Below are 19,870 nucleotides of genomic sequence, written 5' to 3'. Positions count from 1 at the left end.
TGAACTCAATTTAGCACTTAATTAGTTGAATTTGGTTCGAATATTAAATGAGTTGAATTGGAGGTGAAAATTAAACTCGTTAACTAAATGGATTGAAATTGAATTATTTATAGCTTTGATTTGTTTGATTCATGAAGTGATTTGATTAAAATTTGTATTTGTAAAAGTATATGATATTTGAATTTAACTCTGATAAAAAAAGCAAGTAGTTTTAAAATTTTATGAAAAGTTTGACAGTTAAATTGGTGAAATTTAATGTTTAGAAAAAAACTATTAAGCGGAGTAAAGTTAATATTCATGTAGAAATTAAAATTTATCAATCGAAATGTCTTTTATATTACCTTTTAATACTATACATATAAAAGTTATACTATACGATATAAAAGTTATACGAAGGGAGAAATGGATAAAGGAGGGCTCTGCTCTTTTTCCCTTTCATCGACCAACAAAACCTTTTGGCCGCCCACCACTTTTATTCTCCCAAAATTTAAATTTATGATGGTGCGACGAGGTCCTTCTTCCGCACCAACCTTTTACTTTCTTGGGGCTATCTTTTCATTCATAGTCGACAGACGACAATGGCTTTCTAGGTGGTTCCTCCTAGGTTGGTGCCACTGACGAGTGGTTGTTGGTTTCTCGTTCCTCTCTCATACAATGTTGAACATGAGTTTGATTTGCATTTTGCTTTTCTAAATTGTGGATTTGTGCCTTTTTCTAAATTGTGTTGTTTTTGTCTCTCATTTTACATATGTTTTTCGGTTCGCCGTGAATGAACTGTTGTTTTGTTTTTAAAATCGATCGTACAACTTCGTTTGATTTTGTTTTGTGTGATGAGTTTCTTCTCCATCCTCACATTTGTGCCTCGATTTGATTGGTAAAAAATGGTTAAATAGTTGTCGCAGCTCGTTAGTAAGTTGTTGGCTAATGATTTTGTGTGTTGGCACTCATTTTTTAAATTTGAGTTCAGTGCTCTTCAACTTGCATATCACATTTTAGTTGAGTTAATTAACTAGTTTTTTCATGTTATTATTTATCAACTATGATTTGCCATTTGCATTTGAGAAATGTATAGGCGGAGTCGTGCATTTCTTAGAAGTTGCTCAACTACCTTCTAAGTTATATCAAAAGGTATTTAAAATTATGTCAGAGTTGACACTAATGCAAGCAACGCCGACTGCGTCGCCGAAGAATCTCCTAATCAAGTAAAGCCTATAGAGTTTATAATAAGATATTACTTACTGTTGAAGAATCAGTGCATGTCACTTTTGACGAATCTTATTCAATAAATTCGGGAAAATGTATTTCTTTTCATGGTGCAGGTATATCTTTTGAAGATATACACAAGGAAACCGAAGAAGTAATTGATCATCTTGAGACGGTGGAACCTGAGAAGGAGGAGTAAGAGTGTAATACGGTGAACTGACTTTTTATCGATCGAAATGTCGCGGTTAAGCATGAGTCGCCACCGACTTTTATTTTATCCAAACAAATTCAGAAAGGCTAAAAGAAACAGAAAAAAACCTTTTAAAGAAATCTAAGTTCGGGGGGTAATTTATGCAAAGGGAAGGTGTAAGGCACCCTTTGCATCCATGGTTTTCCATGGGCTCTTAATTGCTTTGCTGGCTCGTTTGTTTTTAGAAAAAGGTAGATGAAAGAAAAAAGTGGACTTTAGCTCGTAAATGAGCGTAGCCAGTTTTCGAAGAATTGTGAGAAAGAATATTAAAGATGAGCATTGCAAGGCAATTAGGGGCAATTACCTTAAACTCAGATGATAGGTCTCTTTTTAGCCTTTTAGAATGAAAGAGTCTATCCTTGCCATAAGAGGGCAGGAAGCCTTTCGTTTGGAGGTAGAAGGGTCATCAAAATATCCTTTGCCATAAGACTGTCCCATGCCATAGAAGGGCAGGTAGTCTAAGGTAAGGATCAGAATAAGCCTTTTCGTAGGCAGCCAGAAGATACCTCAGCCTTTTTCCGTAGGCAACTTCCGAGGGTCGAGGTCATTTGTGTATCGAAGGCAGCATCATTTAGGGTCGTATAACCTTTTAATTATCGAGGCAACATGGCTGAGGTATCCTCATATTCGAGGGACATGGCTTATTCTGCAAAAAACACAAAGGCAACAGGCAACAAGGCAACAGAGAGGTTACCCCCAAAAGCGTGCGTGTGTGCAACAATCACGTGATTATATTCAGAAAATTATCTTATAATTAATTATCTACATTGATTTAAGGCTTGCACTCCCTAAGATTACTAACCACGCAATAATATAAAGCAATAAAGGGGGCGGGAAATTGTAACCAGTGGATCCCTTATCAGGGTTTGATACAAGTAATAATAAAACAGAGAAAATATTAAGACAGGGTTACCAGTAACGTAGCTTTGACAATTGATAAACCTGACAAGAAAGAAGAAACAGAAAATTGAAGGTGAGTGCATAATCGGTTCGAGGGCAGACTTCATTAATTAAAAAAAATAAAATAATGAAATAAAGGTAAAACAGAGAGAATGTACTTAGCTTTGGTGTTTGCCTGACAGGGTTGAGGGCAAGGGTTTGTCAGAAACATTGACTCTGATCATTAGAACAGACAAGGAAACGGACAAGGCGTGAGTGTATTATTAATTCGAAGATAATCAGGGTTAACGTAAATAAAATGAAAGAGAAATAAACTAATAATGAATAAATAGGGAATACTTAGCTTCGATTCGAATTTGATCTGATATGGTTGTTAGGCGCCTTTAGGATTGACCCTGAAACAAGGCAGAAAATAGGTGAAGGCAAAGCAAACCCTAAAAGTAAATTAATTTAAGTATAATTAAAATTAAATAGAAGAGAACACTTATCTTTGAGGTTTGTGAAGGCGCGCACTCGGGGCGAATCATGTTGCTAACCCTGATAATAAGAAAAGAAAATAAAATCAGTGTATGGCATGTTCCTCGTAAACCCTGATTAGGGCAAAAATTGAATTAATGTAACACCATCGATTTAATTAATTATTGGTCTCTCGACCTAATTAATTAAATCGGGATAAGGAAAATAAAATCGAGGGAATAAATTTTTTAGGAAATTTTTGGTATTTAGATAAAATAATCATGAATTTTAAAAGTATTTTAAGATAAACTAAAATAAATAAATAAAATTTATTAAACAAGTATATATTAATTTAAATAAAATAAATTTATAAAAGTTTTCTAAATTCAAAAATATAAATTATGTATAGAAACAAATTTAAATAAATAAATAAAAAAAACAAAAGTATATATATATATATATATATATTTAAAAAAACGTGGCTGTGTAATCAAAAATAAAAAAAATTCAAAAATACTTAACTTCTGATTGTGTGTGACGTGCGCATGAGGATCACCATGTACTCGCAGTCTTGTAAGCATTGGATCTAGGATTGCTTTGATCTGATGGACGATCATTGAGGGACCACGGCATCCAAGTGAGTCATAACGCGCAGGATCTTTTGTTTCAAATTGGAAAACGCGCGCGCGAAGCCTCCAATAGGGATATGACGCGTCAGCGTCTTCTTCCTCCAAAATCTGGTTTCACACTTATTATAGCGCTTATGGTGAATAAGCTGTAAAAGCTCCTACATACTACACCTGCAAAACCGATAACAACCAAAAACGCAACAAAAATTGTTCGCGACTAGACGAACATGATCGTCCAGAGATCACGAGATCAATGATACCTGAATTTAGGCTTAATTTTACCTATAGTCAAAAACCCTCTTTCGATCCCCAAAACCCTAACTATGGTATATGGCTCAAACAAGCGTGAAAACACAATTAATGATCCAGAATCGATAAACACATCAAAACAAACAAGAATATGCAATTATATTATGATATGGATGCTTGAAATTATGTAATCGAAAGGATATAGAATCGGACAGAGATTGACTTACAGCGCTATGTTCTTAATGTTTTAAAGCCTGAAAGTGATTGAGACACACTCAGAGATGTCTTAGGAACGTGTTTGAATCGATAGCAACCCTTGAACTAACCCCAAACTCAGAATTGAATCTTGAATTTTCTTGCTTTCTTTGAACTCGGGTTTGATGGTTCTTCAGGCAATCTTTGGTAACCCTTGTGCTATGAGTTGATCAGGTATTTATAGAGGAGTGATTAGGGTGAATCTTGAGCCTTGAATCTCAAGAAATCTTTGATTTGCATATTGAGAAAATTTGATTGAAAAATAAATTATGAAACTTTCTAAATAAGCCAATATTGATTCAATCTTGTCCAATTTTATTCATGCACGAAATTAGATTGATTTGATGATTAATGATGATTGGAACATAGGCATAAATCATATCTTTTGTATTTTTTATTTTTCATAATTAATTCATGATTTTAAATAATTAAAATCACAAAATAATCAATAAAAAATAATATAAAATATGAAAGTATGATTTGGGGGCGTGCATGGGCTTGTGATGGAGATTGAGTGAAGAAATCATAGGCCCATTTGGAAAATTTTGGATTTTGAACCTTTTCTTTTCACATTTTTTCTCAAAAAAACAGTCCAACTTTAACAAGGTGTATCTCCCTCAATTTTTGAGGTATGGAAGTGTTCTAAGACTTTTTAGAAACCTTGGAGAGTCCCCTAACTAGTGTCTTTGGTCCCCTATCAAAATCATTTTTCATTCTCATTTTATAAGCTTTTGAAAAAAACGTCTTTTTGTTGACTTTTGAAAAGGACCTGTAATGTATGACGCCATAATTCTTAAACCATTGACCTGTGAGCCTTGATTCTTGGACCATTGGATAGAGGAATGAATTCCCTTCAAAATGAGCTTTGGTGGGAATTTTTCTGATCAAGTATGAATTTTTGGTGGTTTTTCAAAGTTCGGTTGACTTTTTCAGTTCATGCCTAAAATAGTAACTCTTGACTTTTGACTTCTCTGATCTTTTCTTGCATCATCATGATCAACCCTTGATCAAATGATGATTTTAGGGTTAAGAGGATATTGTTGACCAAATATCTTGAACTTTGACTGTATTTTTGGCTTGAAATGACTGTTTTGCCCTTGAGAGTCGACTGTTGACCTAATCATGATTTGAGGCCTAAATTTGCTCTGTTTGACTTGAAACTTTATATGGAGATACTTTGGGATGTTAGTGACCATATGGAACCACCTTGAGCCATTGATTCAATGATTTTCTCTTGAACTAGTCAAACCCTAATTCAGAGCTTGTGTATAGGAGACTGTGTTTTGGAGCTTTGTCTTTTGATTTGATTTTGTGTATGGAAAATGACATGGGCAAATTTTGGGGTATGACAGCTGCCCCTGTTCAATTATCTTAAACCTGAAGATGTAGAGTGGTTTGTATGCCAGTCGGTATCTGAAGGTGGAAGATGATTGAACACTAGAATACCAAGAAATTTGCCCTAGTTGAAGTAGGGACTTTTGTCGGAGATGGGCTTTAAAGATGCCATCCGGTAGTTGAAGTTTTGAGAAATGTTGTTTGCGCGTTGATCGTGTCATTACCGTTCGTAGTAAATGAATTAGATCTTTTTGGAGAGATAGTCGTGTCTACATCGTTCGTGATGATAGAATTAGACTCTCTTGTCGTGTCAGCACCGTTCGTAGTAACTGAATTAGACCGTGGACGTCAGTGATCGTGTCTACACCGTTCGTGATGATAGAATTAGATTCTTTAAAGGTCGATCGTGTCAGCACCGTTCGTAGTAACTGAATTAGATCTTGGAGAGATAATCGTGTCTACATCGTTCGTGATGATAGAATTAGATTCTCTTGTCGTGTCAGCACTGTTCGTAGTAACTGAATTAGACTGGGAAGGTCAGTGATCGTGTCTACACCGTTCGTGATGATAGAATTAGACCACTGAGAGTTGACCGTGTCAGTACCGTTCGTAGTATCTGAATTAGATCTTGAAAATGATCGTGTCATTACCGTTCGTGGTAAATGAATTAGATCTTCGAGCGTTGACCGTGTCAGTACTATTCGTAGTAGCTGAATTAGATCTTGGAAAGTTGGAGATTTCGTTCATTTGTCGGTACCTGTATCCTGCAATAGGTATAGTTATGTAATGTCATGATGCATGTATTATGTAATGAGTCCCTCAAAATAAATGAGAAACTTTGTATGTTATGGATGAATTCATTACGAGGTAATGTATGCGACGTATGAATATGTTTATGACATATGATATGTGAATGTGATTTATGTTGTCTTGATTGAGAAAATAAATCTATTTGTCTTCGTGATTTTGATGTTTGATCTTATTTGGAGATGCTCAGCTGGGAATTTATGATTTCTGCTTGGAGATGATCAGTGACTTGATGTTCCCTGATTGGTGATAAAGATATTGACAGTGTTGAAGATGTAAACTCTGTTGGGCCGCCGTGTCTTTGTCAGGGCAAGAGTATTTGAAGATATCTTCTTAGTGATTACTCTGTGGGGATATGATCTCGTGAACCTGGCTCTGTGAGGAGACATGGATGAAAGTTGCCCCCAGTATTATAGTAACTACCATCCCTGGATCTGATTAGGATACACCACGGAGTATTGATCAAGATGTCAACTGGACTTGCATAGATTTGCCCCAGTTAACAGGAACTTTGGAAAGATTCGCCTTGCGAGGACGTCATAAGATGTGCACTTTAGGAGACATGCCCCTAGTAATCATATGCTCAATATGATGTCCTATGTTGGTTGAGAAGTAGCTTCAGATCTTCTTGGATGCGTGCCCCTGATTATTTTGGCATCCTTGAGAGATTCTCGGAAACTTGACTTGATTGCCCCAGATTGTTTGGACAAATAGTTTGAAACCCACTTGAGGTGTATGCCTTTGATTGTTTGGCTTTTGAGAGATTCTTATAATCTTGACTGGATTGCCCCAGATTAATTGGGCAAAACGTGTCATGCCCCTTGTATACGTAGGGGACATGGCTTCTTGGAGTGATTTTGTTTGTCGGGATAACTTTCAGTCATTAGCCATACCCTGTGCAAATTTATTCTGATGCTAACATTTGAAATTACGTAGCAGAATATGTTTAATAATGAATTCATGAGATGCAATGCATACGTTTGTCTTGAGTTTTTAAAAAACATTAAAACAAGAGATGTGAAAGCGTGATATTTGTAAAACATGCTATTTTTTGTAGAAGCGAAATATCCACTCAGCATTTTAGTAAACCTTAAGGAGTCGGGATACCTTTTTGGTGACAGTATGCTTTCGAACTAACCATGCTTCAGTTAGGACTTTCAAGGGTTGTAACGTGGCTTGGTTCACGGTTTTAAGAAACAAAAGATAAAGGCTCAAAGTTTATTTATACCCACCCCTCTTCGTGATGTTCTTCGATCCTAAGCTCAGTTAATTCGACTTATGCATTCAAGTTCCAAGAGATCTATGGATTTGCGCCTTCGATAATGTTGATGGTTCGCAAACAAAGAGAACTCTTGAAATGGCAGTCACTTCTTCCTATTGGTAGTCACAACTTTGAGTTGTTCAAGAATTTATTGACTTCTCTCTTTTTTTTTCTTCATCTTTTTGATATCCCTAACTTTTGCCTGAGCTGTCTATTTTGAGCTTACAGTCAGCGGGATGCCTTGATTTTTGCCTAAGTCACCTTTTTTGATTTTTGACTTAGCAGGCCTTTCTTTGTATATATGTTTTTTTTTCATTTTTTTTTTTGAAAGATATTGACCGCCTTGCTTGATGATCGATGAACCATCATTAGCTTTTGACATTTCCCACACTTCTTTGGCGTGTGCGGATGAACGCTTGTGATTGATATCTTTGTTGAAAGATGTACTGAATTATTCTCTTAAAATAGAATGCACAACCAAATTAATTGAGAACTACCCTGCCCCAGGTTATGATCAAGGGTTTTAATTAGTACACGAAAGAAACTTCTACTTCTTAGGCTCAAAGGGGTTGACGAGGGATTATCATCCTTATATCTCCACTGTTTAGGAATTGAAATAATGCCTGTACATCGTCAACATAGTCCGTTCAAAAGCATACTGTATGAGGTTGCGGTATCATTTTCGTCATCCTCCCTCAAAAGGTATACAACTTTAGCAGGAGTTGAGTATCATAAAACATATGCAGAGTAACGACATAATTTAAAAAGAGTGATAGCGAAATAATTTATTCAAGACAAACATATGCAATGCACTGATGATGATTATTAAAACAAATAATGTCTATCATAATCGGAGTGTTTAAACAAACAGAATAGAAATTGCAAATGAAAGTAAATCTAATGATCTAAAAAGTTCATCCTTCTAGGTATTAATCAATCTTTTTGTGATTAGGTATGGGAGCAGTGATCACCACGGGGGTCTTGGGATAATAGAATTCAATTTCACCAGCATCAATCATGTCTTGAATCTTGTTCTTCAATGGCCAACAATCATTCGTATCATGCCCAGGGCTATTGGAGTGATATGCGCACCTCGCATTGGGCTTGTAGCTAGGGGCGGAGGTGTTGGGCTTTACAGGAGGATCTCTTAAAGTAATCAAGTTCTCTCTCAGCAAATGTTGTAATGCCTGAGCCAGTGACATATTGATCTTTGTAAACTGACGTTCTGACCTGCGTCTTTGTTGCGGAGCTAATGTAGAGGTCAGAATTGTCCCCATAGATTGGTTATGTGCATCGTGATCTTTCTGGTCGTACACAGTGTGAGGTTTCTCCGGAGAGTGGCAGTCAATGGTTTTGTCATCGATTAAGTCTTGGATCTTATTCTTCAGTGTCCAACAGTTATTAGTGTCATGTCCAGGACTATCAGAGTGATACGCACACCTTGCATTAGGATTATAACGAGAAGAGGAAGTACTAGGATTCCTCGGAGGGTCCTTCAAAGTGATTAGCCCTTTCTTCAGCAATTGTTGCAACGCTTCGGCCAGAGTCATATTGATCTTTGCGAATTGGCGCTTAGGTGTATCTGTCTTGTGTCTTTGTTGTTGAACTGGTGTAGGGATTAGAATTGTCCCCACAGGTTGGTTGGGTTTATTGCGACCTTTCCAATTGTACCCAGTATTGGCCATATGAGGTTCCTCAGGTGAGTGGAAGTCAATGGTCTTGTCATCAATGAGGTCTTGGATCTTGTGTTTCAACGGTCCACAATCCTCTGTATCATGACCAGGACTGTTTGAATGATAAGCACATCTTGCATGGTACTTGTACCCAGGAGCGGGATTAGTAGGAAGTGAATATGGAGGCAATAGAGTTATCAAGTTCTGATTGAGCAGTTGTTGCAGAGCTTGAGACAGCGACATATGTAATGGAGTAAATGACCGCTTAGGCTTGGATCTCTGATTATCTTGACCACCTTGATACTTGTATTGATTCTTCTCCTTCTCGATCAGAAGTGCCTTCAATTCTTCTTGCCCCTTGGCCAAGTTAAGGATCATTTCTTGGAATTGGTTGTTCTGAGTTTGGAGATTCTTCACAGATTGTTCGAGATTCATCTTTGTTACTGAAATAAACAGCACAAAGATGAGGCATTTGATTTTATGAAACCTGCGATGTGATGTTTATGAATGATATGATTATGCATATGCAATGTTTTCAAGAGATTAAAGGACTTTTAACACATATCAAAGGAAAATAAAAAAAGGAATGTTATTAATAATAATAATAATAAGTCTCAGGAGCTTATGGCTTTATATCTTTTTTAGAGTTACATTAAAATATTCTAACAATAAATAACATAATAATAAAAACAAATAGGAAATCAATCTTCGAGTCGGCGCTTTCTCTTCAAACTTCGAACTTCTTCCTTGTGAGCCTTAATCATCTCATTTCTCTCTTGGACAAGTCTATCAATCTCTTGCTCCCATGATTGTATCTGATCGGGAGAGATGAAGTCTTCAATCTTCCATTTGCGGGAGAAGTAATCAAGCATACTATCGCGCTCTTTGGCATTGGCCGCCATTATTGCTTTTTCTTCTTCCACTTCACGTAGGCGTTTTTCCAAGTCAGCTTTTTCTTGTCTTAGGCAAGCAATGGTGGCAGCAAGGTTTTCATTAGGAGCGGGTACATATGGTTCTACTTCCACATGAACAACGGGAGGAGTAATCCTTGGAACTATAGGAGTATCGGATGGATATGGTATGCCATACTTAACCACTCGATCATAAACCCATTTAAAATAAAGATCTGAAGGGATGTGATTCTTCATTCCTAATTCTCTTACTCCTATTTTCTTCACCTTGGTCCAAGCTTTGATGAACAACTTCTTTTTTCCAGTAGGGTCCGCACCATAATCAAAATTTTCTGCACTAAGATATATGGAATGAGGCTTGTCTTTTAGAGCGAAACCAAATTGATGTCGAGCCAGAATAGGATTATAAGTTATTCCCCCCCGAGTACCAAGAAGAGGTACATTCGGGAAATCTCCACAACTATCAAACAAATGAGATCCTTCGAACCCCTTTTGACTCCAAATAACATCGTCGTAGGAAAGCTTTATGATTCTTTGAGCCCAAGTCAAACCTTCTTCATTCTTTATCGTAGAACGGGTTAAGTGCGAAATAAACCCCTTATGCAATAATGGTGCACATCCAAGAATACAACCTTTGCCTTTAGATGATCGATGATGGATGGAATGCAACAAGTCACCCAATAAAGTAGGAACCGGATTGTTACTAATGAAGATCTTGAGAGCAATCACATCCACAATTTTATCATAGCGAGGGAACAACACTTGTCCATAGATTATGCAAGCAAGAACTTTTTCAAGAGCATCCATACTTGTAGCATTAATCAAAATGTCAGCTTGATTATACAAGAAGTCAATCGGTAAACCAGTATATTCTCCTTTATTCACCCAAACTTTCTTGATTTCTGATCGAGGCAAATGCAATGCAGCAGCAACATCTTCCAACTTAGGAGTCTCTTCTTCACCAGTGTAGGGCATCTGATTAAGTACCGGCAACCCTAAAATAGAAGAGAATTCTTCCAATGTAGGAACCAACTGAAAATCCCTATAAGTGAAGCAATGTAGTAGAGGATCATAAAACCGGATCATGGTGTTGAGGAGTGCTTCATCCACCTTAGTTCGTACCAAACTGATTAGCTTATTAAGAGACTCGGAAAGCACGAGGGAACCAGAGACATTGTCACAAAGCAGCTTCAAAGGTGTAGGCACTCCTTTAAAGCTAAGGCAAAAAGGCTTACGAACTTTAATTTCCATGACCTACAAAACAAATTATGGTTAACAATCCTTTAATCCCTTGAATGGAGTTAGTCATGCTATGTATGGATGATGCATGTATGCATGATACACATACACAAATAAGTCACACAAATCACACAATTTTTGGCTTATGGCTTGCATGGAGTCTGATTAGGTGTTCTTCCCAAGGGCATTTCTATGGATGAGGAGATTTCAGCAACGGGTTCTACCAAGTGACTCAGAATTGTCAGCCCCCTCTAAAGCACCCTCGAACATGGTAAATGCATACCACGCAATGATACTTTAGGAAGAAACCTATCTGAGCTGTAGTATCGGGTAGCGACCATAACTTGGCATGCACCAAGAATAGCCCTCCCACTACGTTCCTAAAAGCCAGGATGGGTTAAGGGTAACTAAAGGTCCTTGAGCTCCGACGCACCCAAAGATACATGCATAAACCTCTCTCATGCAAAAGAGGTACACAATAACCAGTGGAGGCCTAACTCAAGCGTGAACTTCATTTTGACCAACCCCAAGCATGCACAAGGGGGGTCTCCATGACTATGCCACTCCTAATCTTAAGTGTTCTTGAATCCGGGAATAGGATTCGTCCTTCAATTTTCCCAAAACGCCCCTGAAAAATAAAACAAACAAAACAAACAATAGAAAACATTTAAGTGAATCCTAAGCTTTTAAGGTAACCCCTCTTTTATCGGTATTTCTCCCCAGCAGAGTCGCCAGTTCTGTAATACGGTGAACTGACTTTTTATCGATCGAAATGTCGCGGTTAAGCATGAGTCGCCACCGACTTTTATTTTATCCAAACAAATTCAGAAAGGCTAAAAGAAACAGAAAAAAACCTTTTAAAGAAATCTAAGTTCGGGGGGTAATTTATGCAAAGGGAAGGTGTAAGGCACCCTTTGCATCCATGGTTTTCCATGGGCTCTTAATTGCTTTGCTGGCTCGTTTGTTTTTAGAAAAAGGTAGATGAAAGAAAAAAGTGGACTTTAGCTCGTAAATGAGCGTAGCCAGTTTTCGAAGAATTGTGAGAAAGAATATTAAAGATGAGCATTGCAAGGCAATTAGGGGCAATTACCTTAAACTCAGATGATAGGTCTCTTTTTAGCCTTTTAGAATGAAAGAGTCTATCCTTGCCATAAGAGGGCAGGAAGCCTTTCGTTTGGAGGTAGAAGGGTCATCAAAATATCCTTTGCCATAAGACTGTCCCATGCCATAGAAGGGCAGGTAGTCTAAGGTAAGGATCAGAATAAGCCTTTTCGTAGGCAGCCAGAAGATACCTCAGCCTTTTTCCGTAGGCAACTTCCGAGGGTCGAGGTCATTTGTGTATCGAAGGCAGCATCATTTAGGGTCGTATAACCTTTTAATTATCGAGGCAACATGGCTGAGGTATCCTCATATTCGAGGGACATGGCTTATTCTGCAAAAAACACAAAGGCAACAGGCAACAAGGCAACAGAGAGGTTACCCCCAAAAGCGTGCGTGTGTGCAACAATCACGTGATTATATTCAGAAAATTATCTTATAATTAATTATCTACATTGATTTAAGGCTTGCACTCCCTAAGATTACTAACCACGCAATAATATAAAGCAATAAAGGGGGCGGGAAATTGTAACCAGTGGATCCCTTATCAGGGTTTGATACAAGTAATAATAAAACAGAGAAAATATTAAGACAGGGTTACCAGTAACGTAGCTTTGACAATTGATAAACCTGACAAGAAAGAAGAAACAGAAAATTGAAGGTGAGTGCATAATCGGTTCGAGGGCAGACTTCATTAATTAAAAAAAATAAAATAATGAAATAAAGGTAAAACAGAGAGAATGTACTTAGCTTTGGTGTTTGCCTGACAGGGTTGAGGGCAAGGGTTTGTCAGAAACATTGACTCTGATCATTAGAACAGACAAGGAAACGGACAAGGCGTGAGTGTATTATTAATTCGAAGATAATCAGGGTTAACGTAAATAAAATGAAAGAGAAATAAACTAATAATGAATAAATAGGGAATACTTAGCTTCGATTCGAATTTGATCTGATATGGTTGTTAGGCGCCTTTAGGATTGACCCTGAAACAAGGCAGAAAATAGGTGAAGGCAAAGCAAACCCTAAAAGTAAATTAATTTAAGTATAATTAAAATTAAATAGAAGAGAACACTTATCTTTGAGGTTTGTGAAGGCGCGCACTCGGGGCGAATCATGTTGCTAACCCTGATAATAAGAAAAGAAAATAAAATCAGTGTATGGCATGTTCCTCGTAAACCCTGATTAGGGCAAAAATTGAATTAATGTAACACCATCGATTTAATTAATTATTGGTCTCTCGACCTAATTAATTAAATCGGGATAAGGAAAATAAAATCGAGGGAATAAATTTTTTAGGAAATTTTTGGTATTTAGATAAAATAATCATGAATTTTAAAAGTATTTTAAGATAAACTAAAATAAATAAATAAAATTTATTAAACAAGTATATATTAATTTAAATAAAATAAATTTATAAAAGTTTTCTAAATTCAAAAATATAAATTATGTATAGAAACAAATTTAAATAAATAAATAAAAAAAAACAAAAGTATATATATATATATATATATATATATATTTAAAAAAACGTGGCTGTGTAATCAAAAATAAAAAAAATTCAAAAATACTTAACTTCTGATTGTGTGTGACGCGCGCATGAGGATCACCATGTACTCGCAGTCTTGTAAGCATTGGATCTAGGATTGCTTTGATCTGATGGACGATCATTGAGGGACCACGGCATCCAAGTGAGTCATAACGCGCAGGATCTTTTGTTTCAAATTGGAAAACGCGCGCGCGAAGCCTCCAATAGGGATATGACGCGTCAGCGTCTTCTTCCTCCAAAATCTGGTTTCACACTTATTATAGCGCTTATAGTGAATAAGCTGTAAAAGCTCCTACATACTACACCTGCAAAACCGATAACAACCAAAAACGCAACAAAAATTGTTCGCGACTAGACGAACATGATCGTCCAGAGATCACGAGATCAATGATACCTGAATTTAGGCTTAATTTTACCTATAGTCAAAAACCCTCTTTCGATCCCCAAAACCCTAACTATGGTATATGGCTCAAACAAGCGTGAAAACACAATTAATGATCCAGAATCGATAAACACATCAAAACAAACAAGAATATGCAATTATATTATGATATGGATGCTTGAAATTATGTAATCGAAAGGATATAGAATCGGACAGAGATTGACTTACAGCGCTATGTTCTTAATGTTTTAAAGCCTGAAAGTGATTGAGACACACTCAGAGATGTCTTAGGAACGTGTTTGAATCGATAGCAACCCTTGAACTAACCCCAAACTCAGAATTGAATCTTGAATTTTCTTGCTTTCTTTGAACTCGGGTTTGATGGTTCTTCAGGCAATCTTTGGTAACCCTTGTGCTATGAGTTGATCAGGTATTTATAGAGGAGTGATTAGGGTGAATCTTGAGCCTTGAATCTCAAGAAATCTTTGATTTGCATATTGAGAAAATTTGATTGAAAAATAAATTATGAAACTTTCTAAATAAGCCAATATTGATTCAATCTTGTCCAATTTTATTCATGCACGAAATTAGATTGATTTGATGATTAATGATGATTGGAACATAGGCATAAATCATATCTTTTGTATTTTTTATTTTTCATAATTAATTCATGATTTTAAATAATTAAAATCACAAAATAATCAATAAAAAATAATATAAAATATGAAAGTATGATTTGGGGGCGTGCATGGGCTTGTGATGGAGATTGAGTGAAGAAATCATAGGCCCATTTGGAAAATTTTGGATTTTGAACCTTTTCTTTTCACATTTTTTCTCAAAAAAACAGTCCAACTTTAACAAGGTGTATCTCCCTCAATTTTTGAGGTATGGAAGTGTTCTAAGACTTTTTAGAAACCTTGGAGAGTCCCCTAACTAGTGTCTTTGGTCCCCTATCAAAATCATTTTTCATTCTCATTTTATAAGCTTTTGAAAAAAACGTCTTTTTGTTGACTTTTGAAAAGGACCTGTAATGTATGAGGCTATAATTCTTAAACCATTGACCTGTGAGCCTTGATTCTTGGACCATTGGATAGAGGAATGAATTCCCTTCAAAATGAGCTTTGGTGGGAATTTTTCTGATCAAGTATGAATTTTTGGTGGTTTTTCAAAGTTCGGTTGACTTTTTCAGTTCATGCCTAAAATAGTAACTCTTGACTTTTGACTTCTCTGATCTTTTCTTGCATCATCATGATCAACCCTTGATCAAGTGATGATTTTAGGGTTAAGAGGATATTGTTGACCAAATATCTTGAACTTTGACTGTATTTTTGGCTTGAAATGACTGTTTTGCCCTTGAGAGTCGACTGTTGACCTAATCATGATTTGAGGCCTAAATTTGCTCTGTTTGACTTGAAACTTTATATGGAGATACTTTGGGATGTTAGTGACCATATGGAACCACCTTGAGCCATTGATTCAATGATTTTCTCTTGAACTAGTCAAACCCTAATTCAGAGCTTGTGTATAGGAGACTGTGTTTTGGAGCTTTGTCTTTTGATTTGATTTTGTGTATGGAAAATGACATGGGCAAATTTTGGGGTATGACAAAGAGCATGTAAAAGAGGAGGACGAAAGTCCAGCTGAAGTGGATGACCTCCTCTTAGCTTGGAGGACAGCCAAAGACCATCCACTCAACAACATTCTCAGAGACATCACCAAAGGCGTGACTGCAGTCACACTCTAAGATAAGTAATTTCTGTTATCACTTTGTATTTGTGTCTCAAATTGAACCTAAAAACGCAAAAAAAAGCCTTACTTGACGAGCATTGCCTTATGGCCATGAAATAAGAGTTGGATCAATTTAAAAGAAATGATGTGTGAGACCTTGTCCCACCACCGCGAGATCATCAAGTCATATGCACTAGGTGAATTTTTAGAAATAAATTGGATAAAAGTAGAGTGATAACAAGGAACAAGGCATGACTAGTGGCCCAAGGATACAACAAAGAGGATGACATATATGATGAGGCTTATGCTCCGGTTGCCCGCCTGAAAGTATACGTCTTTTACTAGCCTTTGCATGCTCCACAGATTTCAAATGGACGTGAGATGTGTTTTCCTTAATGGTAATGGTATCACAACCTCCCAATTTTGAAAATCACGAGTATCCTAACCACGCTTTAAAATTAAAACAAGCTTTGTATGGTCTCAAACAAGCCCCTATCGCTTGGTATAAGAGACTGACTAAGTTTTTACTTGATCAAGGATACTCTTGATGGAAGGTTGAAACAACATTTTTCATCAAATGTAAAGGAAAACACATTCTTCTAGTTAAAATTTATGTGAATGCCATTATATTTGGTTCTACTAACATGCAATTGGTCAAAGAGTTCTCAAAGCTAATGCAGGGTGAATTTGAAATGAGTCTAATAGGAGAGTTGATTCACTTTCTCGGACTTCATATCAAGCAGCTCAAAGAAGGGACGTTTGTGTATCAATCAAAATACTCTCAATATTTGCTTAAACACTTTGGAATGACAAATTCAAATTTAATCAACACTCCAATGCCCACTAACGAGAACTTAGACAAAGATGAACATGGTAAGGATGTAGACATCAAAAAGTATAAAGGTACAATCAAATCTCTTTTGTATCTTACCGTATCTAGGCCTGATATTATGTTTAGTGTGTGTGTTTGTGTGAGCTAGGTATTAATCCGCTCCTAAGGAACCACATTTAAAAGTTGTAATGTGCATCCTTATATACTTGCAAGGTTCATCTAAGTATGGGCTTTGATTTTCCAAAGTAAGCGATTGTCGTTTGGTTGGTTACTCCAATTCCGACTTTGTTGGTTGAAAATCAGATAGGAAAAGTATTAGTGGAACTTGCCAGCTATTTTCAAATTCCTTAATTAGTTGGCATAGCAAGAAACAATTTTCTGTTGCTTTGTCAACTGTCAAGGGGAAATACGTTGCAGTCCATAGTTTTTGTGCACAAATTTAATGGCTCAAACAACAACTACTTGACTTTGACAATAAACTTCAACGTATTCCAATAATGTGTGATAATACTAGTGCGATCAACGTAACCAAAATCCTAGTCTTACACTCTTGTACTAAACACATTTAGATACGTCACCATTTCCTACGTGATCATGTTGAAACTGGTGATGTCATTTTTGAACACATTGATAGCAAAAATCAACTTGCAGACATTTTTACAAAACCTCTCGCGACTGAGCAATTTTTCAATATTCGATGGGAATTAACTATTCTCGATATCTTAAATTTTTCCTAAATATTTTGTTGCATGCACTCTTTCCATTCTTTTCAACTTTCTTTAGAAAGTTCCTTTTATGCGAGTGTATTGCCTGTCATTCGTCCGACGAGGTAGCATTATTTCACATTTCTCTTTGTAAGTAAATTTTTTTCTCTTGCGTGTTTTTGATCCAAATTATGTGATATATTTGATAAATAATACATCTCATGTGTGTTAAACCATGTGTTTTCAATCTATATGTTTATAGTGACTTCATGTTATTGTATTGTTATCATAGGTGTTTCATGTCATCTAGCTTCAATTAGAAGTATTTTGACTCGTTTGAAGTTTGAACATGTTATCCTATAAGTTTATTGCATGAACAATGAAGTATTTGCATGTTTTTGTTTCATTCATACTGTATGCCTCGACTCATCACCTTAGAGGTCGACCTAAAACCATAATTTTTTGATTTTTTACAAATATGTTCTGTATGTGTCGACACCTAGAAGCTACAGGTCGACAAATATATTCAAATTTTCATATTTCTAAATATTGGTGCAACATGTGTCGACGCCTAACTCATATAGGTTGACACATGGAGACATTTTTTGTAGTTTTTCAAAAGTTGTACCATATGTGTCGACGCCTATATGCGACATGTCGACACATAAACTCAATTTCTTTAATCTCTCACCTCTATACAGTATGTGTTGACGCATATCCACTATAGGTCGTCACTTAAATCAAATTTTACCAATTTTTTATAAAACAAATGCTCTTTAGGTCGACGCATATGTCAGATAGGTCGTCGCATATGTCAGATAGGTCGACGCATACGACCTGATTTTTGAATATTTTTCTGTTGTGTATATCGTCCCTCATTTATACCCTTAAACTTAATATAGAAAATCTTTCATCCAATCTGAATCCTTTTCCTCCTCACTCAAATTCATCATTTTCATAAAACATCATCAACCATTACAACCTTTCATCTTCATAAAACCTAACCTTCACAACAAATCATCCCAACTAACACAACTTTTCATCCCTCTTCTATTTCACACCTTGAACCTTCATCAAAATCATCCTTCACAAAACCCTATTTACACCCATTCTGAATTTGCACTTGTTTCCATCTCTTTCTTCAATCTTTGTGTGTTTAAAATAATAATTATCTTGTTTGGATTAGTGGGTACCCCATATATCTCTCATACACATAACCTTATCTTTCACACATTTCATAAAACACCTATTGTGCATCCACAATGTGTACGAATTTCACATGGCTCATAAGGTAAACAAGGGTAAAAGTGAAACCAAAGGTAGTTGCATGTTGCTTACGGTGATTATTGTTACTAAGATTTCCATAACTCATTTTTGACACGTGTTATTAATATTGTATCTGAACCATTTCTGGGGATGAATTATCTCCCACTTCCATTGCATCACCGGGTGGGCCACATATTTTAATATTGTGCCTACCTACACTAAGGATTGGCCACGTGCTGCCGCATTTACCTTATACAGTGGAAATAATGTGATCGAGCCATTCAAAGTGCATATTGACCGTCATGTACCAAATAATATTTCGGTCAATATGCACTTTGAGGGTCACCGCGAGACGCGTCTTAGACGTCATTTCATTATACTCTAGATGGCTGACATGTGAGTCATCTCTTATGTATCCTCATTTGCTTGAGCGAGTGATGCGCCAATTTGACTATTTGTAGATTATTCCGAGACACCCCTCAGAGTCCGCTCCTCCATCCATCTACCGCAAAGATCTTTATGTGATACTGAAGGATTTCAAGAGTCACTTGGTACAAGAGGAGTATCGCAAGGTGTCAAATCCTTTGCATTAGACTTATGCTGATGGCTACGTGACGCAGTTCTAAAGAGCGTCACACCCTATCATAACACCAGACATTGCTAGAAGACAACATAGACCAGCTAATCATAATGTACCTAAGGCTAAGGATGACCACACTGAGGACGTGTCAGTGATTTGTCAACGTATTGTGGAGATGAGGAGATCAAGCATAGATGCGAGACTCTTTGAGGATGATAGTCTCCAGTTGACCCTCGTAGAGGGCGCGATTCCTGAGGCACAGAATGCCTTGCAGTACAGGCGGAGAAGAAGACAGGGGTTAGACATACCAAGTAGGTTTTGCTTGATTGTATTGTTTTGTAATTTTAGAACAACTTTTTGTATGACTTTTTTTACAATTGAGTACTATGTTTTAATCAATTAATATATTTGTTTTCCTTATAATTTAATGCCTAAAATGATCTAAAGTATTATAGATTTAAATGACTTAAAATGTGTGCCTAAAAAAATATCAAATTTAGTGAATAAAAACAAAGTAATTGAGTACGAAGGATATTTCGGAGATGCATATCTGAATACGTCCAAAT

This window comes from Vicia villosa, linkage group LG2 (assembly GCF_029867415.1).
Source record: "Vicia villosa cultivar HV-30 ecotype Madison, WI linkage group LG2, Vvil1.0, whole genome shotgun sequence".
Taxonomy (NCBI): Eukaryota; Viridiplantae; Streptophyta; class Magnoliopsida; order Fabales; family Fabaceae; genus Vicia; species Vicia villosa.
This window is presented reverse-complemented; position numbering follows the sequence as displayed.